At 40.4% G+C, this 17569-nt stretch overlaps 1 protein-coding gene and 1 long non-coding RNA gene across 4 annotated transcripts in view; one reads left to right on the forward strand and one right to left on the reverse strand.

Annotated features, from left to right (window-relative positions):
* Window positions 1-17569, forward strand: part of LOC308178534 — a 248288-nt gene that overhangs the window by 99956 nt on the left and 130763 nt on the right. The window lies entirely within an intron of this gene.
* SHISA9 (shisa family member 9) overlaps window positions 1-17569 on the reverse strand; it is a 180357-nt gene that overhangs the window by 42310 nt on the left and 120478 nt on the right. The window lies entirely within an intron of this gene.

The raw sequence follows: 17569 nt of genomic DNA on the forward strand, positions 1-17569 counted from the left end.
CATTGTTTATCTCTCAATTGTCGGTAGCGTGAAATCCATTGGGCTCTAATCCTGAACACATTAAAGTCCATGGCATCAGGCCTGAGTCCCAAGAATGTGCTGCTCTCAAAGAGTGCATTTTCAAAGGAATCTGGTGGAGACAGGCATCCAGCTCTCGTGGAATTTGCGATTTGGAGCCTCAGCTAAAGCTAGGCACAAACGCTTTGACTGGAGAACGCTGATTTATGAAGATCAAAGCATTACCCAGGGGCAGGTTGGTTTTAACCAAAGGCTAATGAAAAACAATCAGGTTTTGAAAGTTGTATCGGTCTCTGTCAGCTTATCTGCCAAGGCCCTCAGCTGCCTGCCCAGCGTGCTGATGGGGTTCCGGGAGCTGGGAGCTGGCTGCCTGCCTCGGCCTCGGCTGCGGCACAGCTGCCGGGCGGGCGGCTCCAGCTGCCAGCTGATGTGCAGCTCCCCTGGTGTGCCGATGAGACACCGGCGCTTTGGCTTCCAAGCCTGCAGCTCCTCGGCTGTCGGCTGCCCGGCAGCTGCGCCCACACCAGTGAGCTGCAGGACAGCCAGAGCTTAGCACCGGACTGGCCTTCTGCAGAGAATGCCAAAATGTGGAGTTTTCCAAGAAGTAAACCAAATTCTGAAATTTCATAACCTTCCCAAGTGTAAAACATAATCTGCTCTCTTTTTGTTGTTACTTTCAGTTGTAACTGTTTGGGTTTTTTCCATGGTAGTAAACAACAACAAGAGGATGCATATTCAAACATTACTGAGCAGTAATATTTATCCAGAATTTCTCTGTCTTGGAGCTACCATCTCCTAAACAACCCCAAAGTGCAGAACATAAAGGTATTCTCCTGACAAATGCATAAGAAGAAAAAAAAAAAGAAAATCATGTAAGCAAAGTAGCACAATCTTTTGATGGTCTAGTTGCACTGGAAAAGTATCCTTCAGCAGGCGGTTTTAATAAGAAATAATTCAGCATTCTGCTGACCTTTACAACTTTAGCCTTTATGTAGGAATGAATTGTTTGAAAAATGTTTCTAGTTTAGTTGTCACAAACAGACATCAGATTTGCGGCTGATCCGTTTCATGAGCAGAGCCTTCCTTTTTCTTTTTTTTTAAAGCATCAAGCTTGATCTTGCACCCCATCTCCCATAGTTCTCAGGTGCTGGATCAATTCTGCTTCCTCGCAAATAAAAGGCTGTTTGAAAAAAAAACTGTGCACGTGGCTAAGATAATGAGGATAATAAAAAGGTAATCTTGGCAATTATTGTTGCTTACACATTCAAAACCAGACACGGTTTCCACCTCAGGAGCCATGCTGTGCCAAGCTGCTGAGGAAGGAGGAAGGATGCAGACTTAATGCTTATATGCACACACACATATATATATACTTATATATATGCACACAAACGTACATTTATATACATGAGGGAGGAGAATGCCTTTGATCTTTGTGTTTATAAAAGGAGCAACAGCATAGACCACTTGCTGTACAGACAAAGATATGAGACATAATAAAATCATTTATTACCTATAGAGCTCACTGACAAGAGCAGCCAAGACTCCAGCTGCAGCTGGTCACGACATAATGCCATTTGCTGACTGTTTTAGACTCCTTTCCTATCAGATCTGGCCCCTGATGCATAGCAGTGAGCAGGACGGAGCACCTCGCTTTGTGGCTGGGGAGGACATGCAAGTGCTGGCAGCCGGTGGCTGGTGCTGAGAGCTCAGGGCAGCCAGGGCTGCTGCAAGCAGGGGGCGAAAAAGGCAAATAGGGCAGAAGATACTTGCTGCATGTCAAACTTTACTTCTCGAAAATGTGTGAGAGGACGTTTCAGGGCCCCCATTGTTATTAAAAACAAATAGTACGTAATTAGCAAAAAAAATGCCTGGAGAATATTGTAAACTGGAAACTGACTTTCTAAATCTGTTCTCCTCATTTTACTTATTATCAGTTCTTTTTCAAACAATGCATATATAGCTGAGAGAAGTGCTTTTCCCTTATGAAAACTGCTCATATATTTTGATAAAGACAAAGACATAACTGAGTCATTAAACTTCATTATTTTTTTAGAGCTAATGTACCACTCCTCTTTTGTGGACAGAGCGCAATGGTAACAGGGGTTGCTTACAGCTCGACTTAGGCACCGTGCAGGAAGCTGTTTGGAAACGTGCTATTAAGCTTGTAGACAAGTAATTGTAAGACAGAGATATCGCTGAATCACCGAGGCTTTGCTCTGTAGGTAGTGGAGTCAGAGGTCAGCTCTGTGCTGCGGTTCCTTACTGCAGAAACGCACCAAAGACTGCGCCACTGGCAAGGTTCTCCGTTGTGAATGGAGCGAGCACGTGGCCCCTATGGCAGATGAGTTTTATTCATACACTATATAAACTTTCTCAGCATTTTTTGACTGGCATCAGTCAAACTGCAGTGGCTTTTCCTTCGCAGGCCTGTAGGACTGATTTTCAGCTCAGTCGCAGGCTCACGCACAGATGGCAGAGCTCAGAGCACGGGTGGGCTGCAGGCATTTTGCTGTATGCAGCTCCCTGGAGCCAGAGGAGGTGCATGGGATTGCCAGGTCCATCCGAGCCCCACACTGTGAGTCTGAAGCTGCTCAGACCCTTGTGTCCCACCACAAGCCCACCAGTGGCAGAAGTACCCATTGGAGGCCGCCAAGGCGAGGAACCGCCTGCGGCACAGGCAGCGCACGGGCAGGGTGATTCAGTCTGCGAGAGCAAGTTGTTTCTGTCGTGCAGAGGCTGGGTGTCTGAGTGGGAAGGAAGCCAGCTGGGCTTTTTCTCCAACTAACGTACACAAGAACGGGAGTGTGAGAGTTTTTTTGATGGGGTCAGAATAACAGTAACAAGTATTATGCCTGTTACAATGGTGTGAATCTACATTTTGCCTGATTTCCTTCCTCCGCTTCTATTTAGAAGGAATAAAAAGAGGAGAATGGCAGAAAAAGCCATACGGTGCGGTTCAGGATAATGAGGTTTCGCTGCAAAGGAGCCCCAGCCGGTCTTTTGCAAGTCCCAGAGGAAAGACTGCCCGGTCCCTTTCGGGTTCATGGCACACACACGGAGCCTTCTCCTCTCCCCGGCCTGGCTGAGCAGCTCCATGGCTGCAGCGGGGAGGGAGGAAAGTACGATTTCTCCACTTCTGCCGGGGGCTTTGGGAATGCCTGTAAGGAGCAAAAAGCTCCCATGTTTGGCTGGGAACGCCTTTTTGGTCCTTACAAATAGCTGACATGGGGCAGGGGAGAATTGCGTTTATTTCTCCTAGGTGCTTTATAGTTAAAGAAGTATCATATAAGATCAGATGAAAAATGCCATTTTCCTTCAGTATTTTCTCATTTAGCCGCTTTCTCCTGTTAGCTGCAGGTTTTGCACCCAGGATTGTAAACGTTCAGCTCTTCATGAAATGACCTTTCTAAGAAAAAGAATGTAAAAAGGTTTATGAACATAAACTAAACTCTCTCTAATTAATGCCTTAGAGAAATATTTTTATTTAGTGGTTTCTTAATGTGTTCTAGTGAAATATGTTAGCGTCCCTGCTAATTTATCTTGACTGATGAAAAGAAAGGAAACATATTCTGCCACCTCTAGTAATCATCCCACCTGAAATGGCATTTTTTTACGTATTTACATAATATGCAGATAGTCTGCATATCTGCTTGTTTTACCAGTGTTTACAACCAATTAATCTTGAACAAGTTTATCATCATCATGCTTTTATTCCAGGGATTCATCTTTATATCTGCGCCCCCCACCCTGCCCCCCCCCCCCCAAAAAAAAAGTAAAAAAAAAAGGTAAATTTAAGTTTTACTATACTGATGATATTGTGCTACTTCTACTGCACACACCCCTGATCTACAGGCAGTTGTAGATTTAAATAAATAGCTGCTTCCATTCAAACAAAACGAGAGAACAATTCTGTCTCTTTTTAAGGTGTCCCTTTTCAATACAAGCTGAAATAATGTTGCCTGCCGTCCAAGGCCTCTACTAAATTCAAATATAAGAGTTTGATTGATTTGTTAGTAGCTGTGCATAGAAAGCAAGAAGATGAATTACCCTTGGAAAAACAACCAGAGCTGCCTGCTCTCAGCAGCAGAGGAGTCACCTGGGCAGCAGAGAATTGTCTTCCAAATGTTTTAATAAAGGGAGCAGGAGAAAAAGATCAGTAGCTGATTAATCATGTTGCTTGTGTTTTCAGGGACATGGGCTAATAGAGAAGCAAATGTTAGGAAAATATGTTTCAAGGGAAGGCCAACAGAAAAATCAGAGGAATGCACCCACTGATAATATCGTGTATAGAGCTTGAAGGAAATAGGAAGGAAAGAAGAGCAGATGAGAGGGTAACTCATGAAAAGATCAAATCAAAACCATACACATAATAATTTTTAAAGGTCATAGCAATACAAGAGGAATAAAATGAAAAAAAAAATGAAAAAAAATAGCTCCCTGACACTGTGTTTTCTTGTGAACCGCTATTGTAGGTGTTGGAGGATTGCTTGTAAATGACAAAATGGCCGAGTAATCTGTGTCCTCAAGTCACCGTGCGTAAACTGAATGAATACTGAGAATCTGCCCTGACAGTGGACTTTCATCTTTGATTTTGGAATTTCCTAAGTCATTACTTGTCAGTTAATTAATAGAGGCACTTCCTTCTGCATCCCTTCAGGCCGGTCTCCTCTGTTACAGAAAGATGAACTGTGAATTCTGAAGGCAGCAAGATATCATGCAGGCAGAAATGGCAGCCAGCCAGGGGGAAAGGGCTGTTGAGTACATTACATATATTGAGAATTACCGTGCTGACACTACCCAGCATCCCTAGATGAGACCATTCTGTTTCAGTGCAGTAGCTGCAAAACACTAATTGTGTGTCTGACAGAACAGTCATAGTTTCATTTGAGAGATTTAATGAGCTTCATGGTCTTGCTGAAGAATGGGAGAGATTTTTTGTTGTCAGGATGATTTATTAGTAATTGTATCTATTAACATTTTTAAAATGTTCAATAATTCCTTCAATACACCTTGTAAATTAATCTTAATAAATATGCAGTAGGAATCAGCTTACCCCAGTAATTGACATTTAATAGCATACAATAGCTACAATTTACTAAGATAACTTCTCAGAGAGTTTAACTCTTAATTAGCCCTAGGGAGAACGCTAACCCTACAGACAGTTATTTGTTTATAAAAAGCGTAATGTGAGAAAACACGCATGAATTTGTTTTTGCAGATTTCTGTGGGGTAAGTTACATGTGTGAGAACAGTTAGCAAATGGAAAACAGGAGCATAAATACATTTTCACTTTAGTCTACTGCATTTATCACCTCCAAATTCACAACAAGTACAACTTTAAAATCTTCTTTTTTTTTTCCTTTCATGCATTTTAAAAAATGTATCATTACTTAATTTTACTGTGTGGGCAGACTTGGAGTCATATGTATTAGAGGAGACGATATTCCCAGTGGTTTTGTTTTGCTACGAGTGTTACAGTGCCCTAGACCAGTGGTTAGTGGGGACACAGGAGACTGATTTGTGATGATGGCAGTACCAAAGTCTCAAAGGAAGCTTTGGTTTGAGAGAGAGAGAATCCTTTAGATACCTTGGCCTCGTCCCCAAAATATCTTGAAATCTGCTGATATTTGGTCTTCACTTCTCAAAATATCTTTTGATGGTCCTGTAAAACTGATCCAGGGTAACCTCCAAGGAAAACTAGAGGAGATCTCCAGGGGAGAGGCTAAGTTCAGAAATATGAATTGCTTGGGTTCAGCAATACGTATTGCAGAAAGTGAAGATAGTGAGTTACCATTAATGCTTATCTGCAGAAGTTTCAGGCTAAGCTCTCTTATTTCAACTTACTTAACTTGTTTAAACCATCTATTGCAAAGCCTTTGTTCCCAGTGACATTTTAGTTCTCACTAAAGAAACAGACTCATCGTGTAATTACATCACTGCTATTAATTATTAGACTTTTTCCTGTGATTGCTGCCTTTTTTGGGCATGCTGCTTTAACAACAGTGACACATCAAAACAGAAGACACTTTGAATGAGGTGCACAGCAGCCAAATTCACCTTTCAGATGTTCCTGTCTTCTTCTATATTCCCAAGCCAAAACGTTTCAAGAATTTTATGTATAAAACTATATTTACTATGCAAACCCACTTAATCAATAAGCAAAGTAATAATTACTGTCAGATTGCTTAATAATGTGACTTTATTATTGTTTGATTCTATTTCTATTTCCTTTGGTTCCCTGTTATGGGACCATACATCTCTCACGTTAGTACTCCCGTGTTGCAGGGCTGCATTTCCATTGTGGTGATTTTACTTTTAATCTTCCTCTCTTCTTTGTCTCTGTCTTTCTCTCTCCATGTCCCCTGCTCCTCCTCTCCCCTTCCGTTCCCTTTTTTCCTTTGATTATTTTTCTGGCCATACTTTGCCAGCTGTGCACAGCCATTCAATTTCTGAACTGTCTGTTCCATTTAAAAATAAATAAATGGCAGCACATTCCCTTTTGCCTCTTCTCAGCCTCATGTCAGTGATATTCTCTTCTTGTTGCAATTATGCAGGAGTCTAAAAAGTTTTCAGCCTCACACCATTATAATGATTCCCTGCCCACACCAGTCGCTACTTTGATATAGCTCCATGTGATTTAGTTTTTCTCCCAGAAAGCATGAAGTACTGATTCCTTCTACCAGCCCATTTCAAGGTTTAGGGAAATTGCCTCACCCTTAGAGAACACAAGGATACATTCAAACAGTACGAGGTACATTTTCAAAGGGGTTCTTTGAAAGGGAGTCATACATCTCGTTAGCAAGTAATTGAGATTCATGGGCACAAGTCATTGGCTGCTTTGAAAATGTACCCCTACAAAGCCTATAATTTGCTGAAGTTAAAAGAGGGCAAACTATGTTTGAGTGCATCAATTGTCAGTGAAAGCATATGTGTAGATGTGGATGTTCTGAGTCAACTTTAATCCTGGGTAAATGCTCTCTGTTTCTGATGCTTGTCCTGGCCTCTTGGAGATGTAGATGGTATGGTTTCCTTCTCTTACAGCAAGGAAGGTATATTTAGGTGAAAGAAAAGTGCATTTTGTCCACCCTATATTCAGCTGCACCTAAAGCCATGCAAAAAGGCTTTGTCCACTTTTATTGCACTGCCTGTCCCCCTCCAGTTAATTAATGAAAGGCTGAGGCTTGGAGGAGATAGAGATCTTGCTACTGCATACATTTAAAAACAAGGAAACAAATAAAAACCCTGAGAAATGGTACAGGGAAAGAAATATTACAAAGGCTCATTGAGTAGTGTTCCCCCACAAAAGGGAGCTTTTCTGTGTCTGAGCTCTTACCATCCATCACTGGGGTTCTTCTGAAGCTAACAGGGCCAAATGCTCCCATCTCCAATACCAGGAACAGTTCTGTTGACTACTATGGTTACTTTATATTAACCAGGATACTAGAGAGCAAGATTTGGTTTACTGCATTTGTAATTGATGAAATGGCATGAAGTTTCCATTTTGCATCCACGACTGCTGACCATTGAGGCACAGACTCCCACACGATTTGCCTGGTGCTCACGCTGAGCGAGGTCTCCCCTCGTGGGCAGCAGCCCAAGGAATTTTAAATTCTGTTCTCACATTTATTCTGGACCATGCTTCTCTCATTTCAGTACAGCTAGGTATCAATTCCCATGTAACAGCTTGAACAGGTTCTTTGGCAATTCTTGTGGCTGTTGTATCACCCGAGAGAAATCACTTATGCATATTGCTTTAGAGTGTTATCTTGAGCTGAGATGATTTTCTAAGCTGGTGTTGTTGTAAAGGAAAAAGCATCATCTTTGATTCTGATACTATATACAGAAATATTACAAAATGAGCAAAAAGATACGACTTTTTTTTCTTTTTTTTTTTTTTTGATGGGCTGAGTGACTATATGGATGAGGTTGTCTGTGAATCTTTGCACAGGGAAAGGCTCTTAAGCTCTTGTCGTTACACTTGCCTGTATACATCACTTGTTCTTAGCCAAGCCAAAAAGATACATTCTTGGGGATTCTGCTGCTGTGTTGCAGCTTTCCTTCATCTAAATCAGAGGTAATCTTGGTTAGGTAGTTTGATATGTCGATGTGTGACCAACCTCTCCCTGCAGATTAATATATATTGTATAAAACCTACCTTCTTTCTAGAATTTAACTTTATTAATAATTGATCTCAGAATAATCCATCTAAGGAGAAGCTTTATGTGGACTGCTAAGTCCTTGTAATCTAAAAGATGAGAGCTGTATGCAGCGTCCTGTGCCTTGGTAAAAAAGTGGAGTTCTTTAGGAAGTTTAGGTTGTTTTAGGGAGACAACCCTGTTTTCTAATGTTGCTTGTAGTTTTGAAATGCTGGTACTCAAACATAACATACTGAAAAGAGCGGGTTATGTTTATAAATATGTATGTATATTTAAATCATTAATCTGTATTTTCTGGAAAAAGAAAGGTTATTTATGTATACCTTTTCCCCAGTGGAGGTGCATAGCCCTTACACTCCTATAAAGGCTGATAGATAAAGGTATGCATGGTGCAGCAAGCTGAGAAAAACATCATAAAGAAGAATTACAGCTTCTGTGAAGGGACATGGTGAACTGAGATTAACTTCACATCAGCATATAAATTGACGAACAGCAGAAAAGCATTTCATGGAGCTTGGCATGTATCTAAGTAAGTAGGACAGCCATCTAAAAGTACGAATAAATACAAAACAATTGTATGTGAAAGATACGTTTCAGAAATACCTGCTCTTTTATGTCAGTGTTTGATATTTTTTGGCAACACTAAGTATTGAATTTCATATAATCTCTTTATTAGAGATTTCTTAGAATTACTTAAAGCAGGTGTCTCAACAGAGGCAGACAGCCATCCTATTTGAATAACTGAGCATCTGTCTCCATTAGTATAACTCTCTCTGGTTTACTTATCCTTTTGTTTGATACATTATCCTTTAGCGATAGGATGGACTATAAGAAGACCGAGAATTTATAAAAGAATCCTGAAAAGGAAAATAGCTTTTTAGGTTCAAATTTAGTTCCTTTTTTTTTTTTTTTTTGGTTTTCTGACAAAGTATTTATTAACACTCAGCATTAGATAATATACTGCCTTTTTCTCAAAACAAAACAACAAGCGAAAATGAAGTATAGGTTTTTATGTATGTGTTTATTCACAGACCACAGAGGGGTAGGATGGTGGCAACATGCTTCAACCAACCAGATGTAAAGTGTACAACACTTATAGTTCTGATTTGGAACAGGCAGTTTATAAACCTGCAAGGGTATCCCTCCTCTCTGTTCTTTCGAGTTCTCTTACATTTTTTTTTCTTTGTGATGGAAAATAACACACCTCTGTTTTTCTAATTTATCTTTACTACATATCAAAATGAAGGTCCTGTGTTAAAAACGCATGAATTGTGTCACCTTTTTGTGATACTCCGTGCATGTGTTCCTAAGGCAGGTACACCTGCACTCCTTCAGAAAACCCCTTTCCTTCTGAACCACCTAACTACTATTGAAATGAAACTTAATTGCTTAAATCTGGCCGCTGCTTCATGTCCTTGGCTGAAAGGATGTGAAAATGCTTGCTGCTTAAAAGCAAGGAGTGCCCGAGCTGTCTGACCTTAGCACTCTGAATATTTCCTGCTGTCAGAAGAGGAGAAAAGCCCACTTCTTAAATATCAGATTAGTTCTGCAAACCTTCTGCCTTCCCACTCATTTATGGATGATTTCTATAGAGGGATGGGTGAAGCTGTGAAGGTGAAAATACATGAGACACAGAGTGCTGCCTTCAGAAGTGTTAATGGGCTAATGGGCAGGTTACGGCCCTGGTCTTCCCAGCAGTGAGCGATCCACTGGCACCACTCGCCCTGCTTGGCAGCCACTGCGGTGGAAGTTGTGATCTCCTCCACAAGTGCATCTACTTCATCTGCATATGCTTCATCTCTGCTTCATCTGCTGCTTGTAAGTGCCACACTGGAGTCAGATATCTGCTATTCTAAAAAAGCAAAGCCATTTTAATTTTTAAAGCACTGCTAAATAACTTATAAGTGCTTTTTAAGGAAGTACTTGACCAGATCAGGAAACTAGCTATCGCTTCCTATTCTGTGGCTACCTACAAGTTAACGCATTAGTACAGGCTGCAAGGAGAGGAGAGCTCTGATGCTCTTTGGAAATCTGTTATGGAGAAATATATACTGTATATCAGAGAGATGTATCTTAGTATCAAGGTAGCTAGTGTTGTGTCTTGAGTGCTAGCTTCCAGAGGTACACAAGTGGAGTGAAGAACAGAGTTTAGCAGTTTTCACGTTATTTTAAGAAAAATGACCTTGTCTCATAGGTAAGAAGAAATGTTATCAGCTTCACTGAGATGAATACGTAGAAACCGGGAACACTGAAAAAAATAGGTACTTAGGCAGTGCCGATAGTCAGAGGTTGATGCACAGTTTTGAGAAGGCAATGATTCTGGGAGAGAGGGATTTATCTGCATGTGTTTGCACTCCTGATCTCTCCTTCAACTGCAGCACCACTGTGTCACCACTCCCTCCAAGTGTCCTGGAAATCCTCCAGCTCTGAGCCCTAAGGATAAATATCCCACCCTTAATCAAGCACTACTGTTTTGTTCTGTGAGTGGATATTGCTTTTCTTTTCAATTTCTAGCAAAACTTATTTTTTAGGTTATGTTTAGGTTACCATTTGTTATATAACAGCTCTACAAATCCTATCCAGTGGCTGGACTTTTATGAAGAAAAAATAATTAATATAACAGCCTACAGTATGACAGCCTTTTACTAGTTTTAAAGCCATTTTCGATCTTTACTGGACAGGAGGAACAGTACTATGAGAGCTAAAGCTTTTTTTACTGGATGCTTTATGCTTACATGCTTGAATTAATGGCTGTGTGGTTTGTTATGCCTGCCTGTCTTTATATCAGCTGAATAAGGAGAGTACAGAAATATCACGTATGTTAATATCGTGTTTAAGGGTATTTCTTGTGTTCTGTTGTCATCCTTGCCATAATGTCTGATACTGAATTCTTAACTGAGTCAAGTCCCAGGCTTCACTCAAAGCAAATGCTTTATAGAACAGATACACAATGGCCACTGCTCTGTGACGTATGGATGATATAAACTCATGTAAAAGGTAAAGTCTGTCTTCTGCTCTATGGAATGGAAGTTCTTCTTATGGAACCATGTTTAACCAGGATGTGTCACAAATCAACCCTTAAACTTGTACTAAAATGTTAATAATTTTAATTAAAGGCTAAAATTTTAAACGTTTAAAACTTACACGCAAAAAAAAAAATATCTCAAATGCAAAGTTCAATTCAGTTGGTAAATTGTGCTGATCCTTGTCCTGATGATGTACTTAAATCCCCTTATGTAAAAGACAGCGCACAGCAATGATAATATACGTGAAAAATATTAGAAAACCTTCCACTGTTAGATCCAGATGCAGAGATGTGGAAATGCCTCATAGCTTTTTTGCATTCGCTCTGTAGCCTTTTTCCAGCTAACAGACTCAGCACACCTTCTGCTCCAGCAGAGCCTGCCTCTGAAACATCTAGTGCACATTAGTTACCCTGTTAACCATGTGCATTCCCTAAGGATTTGGTAATAAAAGAGTCCTTTTGAATCATGGTATTTCTAATGTGTAAAATATGCTTCAAGTAAGACATTAATATTTTCTTTCTTTTCTCATTTTAAAAGAAAATCCAGAACAGCAAGGTGCCACATGTTTTAGAACATATTGATATTTTAGTGGGGCTTTGATAGTACCGCAGTTGAAGAGTAAAAAACTCAGCTATAGTGCTTGTTTCGTTGTAAGTTCCTCAGAAAAGAGAAAAAAAAAAGGAAAACTGAATTTATAATTAAGACAAAACTGTGACTAAACTTAGTGCTTTTTAGAATTAATTCCTCTTTTTTAAGAAGTCAAAAATGATCTCAGAATAAAATTTCAATCTGATACTCATAGTCATAGAGGATGGAGTAGTTTTGCTGGTCTGAAGATGCGATGCAGACCTGAATTCAAGGCTGTGATACTGAAAGCAAACATTTAATCCTGCAAATGTTTTTATCAGAGTAATTCCCATGCATATTACTTTACCACAATAAGGGTTTCTTCTAATGAATGTGTACCAAAGGATGTCATTGTAGTGTTCCCACTTTCTGTGCCGTTCTGACCTGAGCAAGGCAAAGGAGCAAACTCTTTCCTCAAGGTTGGAAAGGAGCAGCAGCTACCTCCCCAGCCAGTCTGTCTGTCTGTCTGTGTCCCAGAGGTGATGTGCAAAGTGGAGCAGCTTGCCTGCTGTCCCCCCTGGAAAGGACAAATACAAAAGATCTACTTGGGCTCACTAGGACAGGGAAGTAGGGAGGCTGAACACTCATCTCTGAAAGGAAGGAAAAACCAACTCCTTCAGTAAACCTGTATTTACTATATGAAGAAATATTAACCAGAATTGAAAAAATAATCCAACAAACACTACCATCCAATAAAAATCCCCCTCCCCTGTCACTAGTAATTATAGAATTAGAAATGTTGGCAGTGTTGCTACCAGAATTAAACTATCGGAATTTCACTTAATAGGGTAAGAGTCTCCCCGGCCGTGGGGTGTCAGGGCAGGCAGAGCAATGCCCGTGACCCCACGTCCAGTGACACATTGCTGGTCACCAGGGGACAACCCTGGGGGGGGTTCTGGGGTTCCATCCCCAGGCACATCACGCTGCATTATTCCCAGGCATTGATTGTATTTGTTAGTATGGCTGTCATGTGAGAAATAGTGCACTGGCACTCTCCAAATTTGAGTCAAGTATTCTCTATATTTAGTTGGTTAAATATAGCAGTAAGGTCAACTGGGAAATCTTAAGTTCTGCTGTGGAGAGCAAGAGCTATTAGGAAGCCACACAGCTGTGGCATGCAAAATGGCAATACGCCCACCCACTGGACCTTTGTCTCATTTGCTCAGCTACCCAAATTTACAATGAAAAAGGACCCACAAAGTTTTGTCTGTTTATATGATGGTAATTTTGAAAATGTTCCTCACTTGACAAATCTGTTAATCTGTAGGATGCTGGATAGCCTGGCCAGTGGCTGTATGAGCATCTTCTGCTCCTGTGCCTCAGTCCCAGAAATACCACACGCTGTGAAAGATTGAGAAAGGCTCATACTGAGGACTCAGGATATTGTTGATCTCTTTGATGACAGAGGCAATCAGGGTGTTTGTGCAATATGTGTATTTGACAAATAAGAGCCACAGGGAAGTTTAAGTTGCAGTATCAGAGGGACTACATCTGCTTTACAAATTTCCTAACACTGATAGAATATGCACAAACTGCTCCCAAATGCTATTAGTTGCCAAGTATCATTATTATAAGTGCTAGTAGAAGACTTATGATCAACTTGAATTATCAATCCCTTATATTTTTGTAGAACCTAGAAATGAACGGGAAATTTCCTCAAACTTGGTTTGGATGCCAATTCGAGGATGACATTTGCCTAGTGGCAAATAGTGGCTATAGCCACTTAAATGTGAAACTCCTCCACTGGTAAGACTCTATTAATTTCCAAATGACTGTGTTTCACATTCTTATTTTTTGAAAGATATGTCAGCTAATCAGTATGCTTCCTGAGAGAAATCAATGCATCTTAGCAACCAGAAGCTTCAGAACTGGTAATAATGCTAATACTGGTCCTCAGTCTTACTCAGAAAACTTTGCTCAGCCTACACAGAACTTCTGAAACAAAGTGTTCCGGTTTCACATCAATTTCTGGGAAAGCAAGTGCTTGCTTATACCTCTTCTGAGAACCAGACTGGGCTTTGGAAGGGCTTGGTGGGAAAAAAGTCTGTTCTGAGCAAATATAGAGTTAATTGATATATGGCAATTTTCTTATGCATGTCTTTAACTATATTGATATCTAGGCTCTTTGCACTTGTTTATACACCCAGAGCTGTGTGTTAAGATTAACGTGCTGTCACAGCTAATGCACAAGGAGTGTAATTACCTGTTTCCCTGGTTGATTTTTCACATGCTTTGATTTTGGCGTGGTTGGAGGTTCTCACCTGTTCATCTTTTCACTTCTATTATAATTCATCTCAGTAAAAAGAAAACAGATGAAGTAAAATTCTGCTCATATCTTTGGTGTATTTTCTTGCAACTTTTTTTGCCACTAAAGCTCACCTCTGATGTTCCCACTCTTCTCCAGTCTCTTATTTGCTCTGTCATGATGCAGTTTGCTGATCCCACAGTTGCAGACATGCAACTCTGTGTGGGTCTGCACAGTAAAATGGGTCATGAAATTATCAGGTTTAAAAATAAATATTTTGTTGTTGTTGTTGTTTTTGTTTATAATAAATGAAAGAGCAACATGGGACAGAGTGAAGTGATGAGGACAAGGGCAGGACAACTCTGCCTCTGAGGTGGAAATTATTTATGGAATTACATCCAAATCAGCTCTAATTCATCTGTTGTGCTTCATAATACAGTCGATACTATAATTACTAACACAGCCTGGTACAGTAATGGCAAGACACAAGCTCCTGCATAGTGATGGTAAAGAGTCATTTCTTTCCAGATAGATCCCATCCAGGAGCTCCTTGTTTGATGCATACTCAAATTCTAAAGATTGACAGGTTAGGTGAGGGGCAGCCCTCTGTCAGGTTTCGTCTCTGTGCAAATGAGTTACCTTTTAGCATGAGAAACCGAATCTGTGCCTTTATCAGAGTGACATAGCACTGCAGTGTACAGCAGGTAGGAAATAAATGAGGCTGTAGATGACGTACTAAGGACCTGGTTTTGGCCTCAGGAAAAAGTCCAGTCAGAAGGCATCCACAAGGCTTGCACCTTCCAGCACTGCTTTCTGCCTTTAGCTTCTCTTATTTTGTCACTTCTTTTATCATTTCCCAGCACGTGCAAATGCTGCATGTGTTCCCACAGGTGTTTTATGTACTGCATAGTGTCAGAAGCTCACATACAAAATACCTGCTGGACTGAGCCAGTCATGCTGTCTTTGGTTTAATTTATTTTGTTGATTTTTTTTCATTTTTAAAAATAAATAGCATTTTGCTTTCCTTTGTGGGATCATTCTTTTTTTTTTTTCTTTTTTTTTTCCTTTATGTGATTTGTTTGTTTGTTTGTTTTGTGATGAGAATCCTGGTATGATAAGGAAGGTAACAGGAAATCAGCCTAACCCTAGTGAACTTTTTTCATACCTGTATAATTGTGAACATCGAATCTTGTTTAGCTTCTGTGCTTTGCAGTGCTCTCTCTGGCAATCCTATCAAGCCTTGATTCAACAGCCAGTGATTTTTGATTTTCTTCTTGGGAGAGTTTTTGGAGCTCTGGGTGCAGGCTATTGATGGGACTGAGTTTTATTGCTCAGGAAACACTGACGTTGCCTTTGGTAACTATTCTTTTGTCTTCTCAGTGGTGAATCGTATGACACAGGTACCCCTGGCAGACAAAATGCTGTCACAGGTGGACTTGCACTTACACTCAGCAAACGCTGATAAAATGTCTGGGTGAGTGACTGGATTGTGTTTTAAGGTGTTACACACCAAAAAAAAGGTTTCTAAAAGATTTCTAAATCCGGAGAGACTCATCAATACCCCTATTACATCACAGCTTCTAAAGGAAAGTGCCAAATTTACTGCTGCTCAGTAATCCAGATTTACTGTTCCTTTTCTCCATCAGCACGAATGGAGAATCAGTCCCTCCCATTAAGCAGCCAAATGAAAAGGCTGTTAAACTGCATGGAGGTGATATTTATTTTTCCTCGTGTTTTGTGCATCTAGAGTGCATTGTGTCAAAGTGAGGAATGACTCTAAGTAGGGTAGCAATAATGGCAGTAATGAAGATGGTCTCTGAGTTGGATGGTCAGTAAATGCTGTGGAATCGTGACACTAACAAAGAGAAATGTTCCTATCTACATGTATTGCTTTATCTTTCTCTTCAGATCAATAAGCTGTCTCTAGTTGCTTTATTCTGCTTTGGACTGTACAATTGAATTGTGTCCTGTGCTTCCCTCTGTCTTTTGATGCATTATGCAGAAGTCCTCCATTTTGCTACAAGAAATCCAGACTTGTTTAATACCCAGGTGATTTGCATTGCCAGCACCCAGTCTTGGTGCCTTGCAAATCCATTTTTTTCATTCCTATCTATTTTTCAGAAGCTGGGGGGCTTGTTTTCTACCAGAGCCTTGTGCAGCCTCTAAACCATCTTTCCTTACACAGGAAAAGGGATTGAGGCTCTCTATGAAGAATGTATTCTTCACCATGCTTCTATTTTTTTTCTTTCTCGAGCCCTCTTTTTAGGCCCTGTAATCAGCCATCTGTAACAACGAAAAGTTAGTCTCTTTGCTGAAGGCTGCTGCACATCATTTGCCTGTTCCCCAAATAGTTTCTGATGCCTGATTCATTCTGATTAATTTCACTGCAACAGATCTTGTGTCTATGAAGCAGATACAAGAAATCACTGGTTTACCTGTAATGATACCACCAATGCAGTTAACTTCTAAGTGCACGTAAAGGAAAAAAGAAAAAAAAAAAAGATTGTTAGGAGCTTAGGATGAAACAACTGGTTTTAGGAAGGTCTTTTGAGGTAGCTGTAGCATGAAGAGATATAGACATAAACCTCCGTGTCTGTTCTGCATTCTTTACCGAATTGTTGAAAATACTTTATAGTTGGTTGTACATGGAAAGGCCATAGCTGGGACCGTGTGCGACACCCTGGGAGTTTCACCCACCAGAAATGAGATAGTAACAGCTACCACTGACTTCTCACGAGCTTTTTTCAGTGTGGTCCTTTCTCCTTACACTGGGGGTGGCATTACCTTGCTGCTGCTTGTGCCTTGCCTTTCCCTATGCAGCCTACAGTGCCTCTGCAAACAGTGGAGAAGGAGTTGCTTCACTCTTAGCTTGGGCTCAATTCCCCCTCCCAAGGGAGCTGAAGAAAGGCCCCCCTCGATGTTGGTGGGAGCTCTTCAGCCCTTTTTACTACTGCCGCCAGAAAAGACACCCTTAGCCTTCACTGTTCCAGCGCTGCCTTTGCTGTGGTACATACCGTGGTGGGTTCTGTTGAGCAGAGTGTGCTAAGTACACGAGCTGGGGATCATTTTTCATTGCCCTAAATCTTGTAAAGTCTTCATGCCAGTACAAAATGGATGTCAGATGCTGATCTAGCTGCATTTTGCACCCAGGGCTTGTTGTTTTATTGTGTGGTAGGGTAATTTATCAACTTACAGTTAAAGTACTTTCTTCCCAAGAGACAGATACTTAAAATCAGCTGCTTAGAACATCAACTTCTTTCACTAATATGAAAGAACAAAATGTGTAACTACTCAAGATATTTTGTTTTGTAAAATAGTTAGAGTATGCTATAGTGACTAATTTCCTATCAAATTTCATGTTTACATTTAATGGTCACAAACAGGGTTTGTTTACTTTAGTATAATTGGGATTCTGCACTAAATTACAATCTCTTCTGTCTTTGCTTAACTCTTTCAATACTACTCTTAGAATTATATTTCCTGTTTTCTTTCAG

This window comes from Anser brachyrhynchus (assembly GCF_964034855.1).
Source record: "Anser brachyrhynchus genome assembly, chromosome: 15".
Classification (NCBI taxonomy): Eukaryota; Metazoa; Chordata; class Aves; order Anseriformes; family Anatidae; genus Anser; species Anser brachyrhynchus.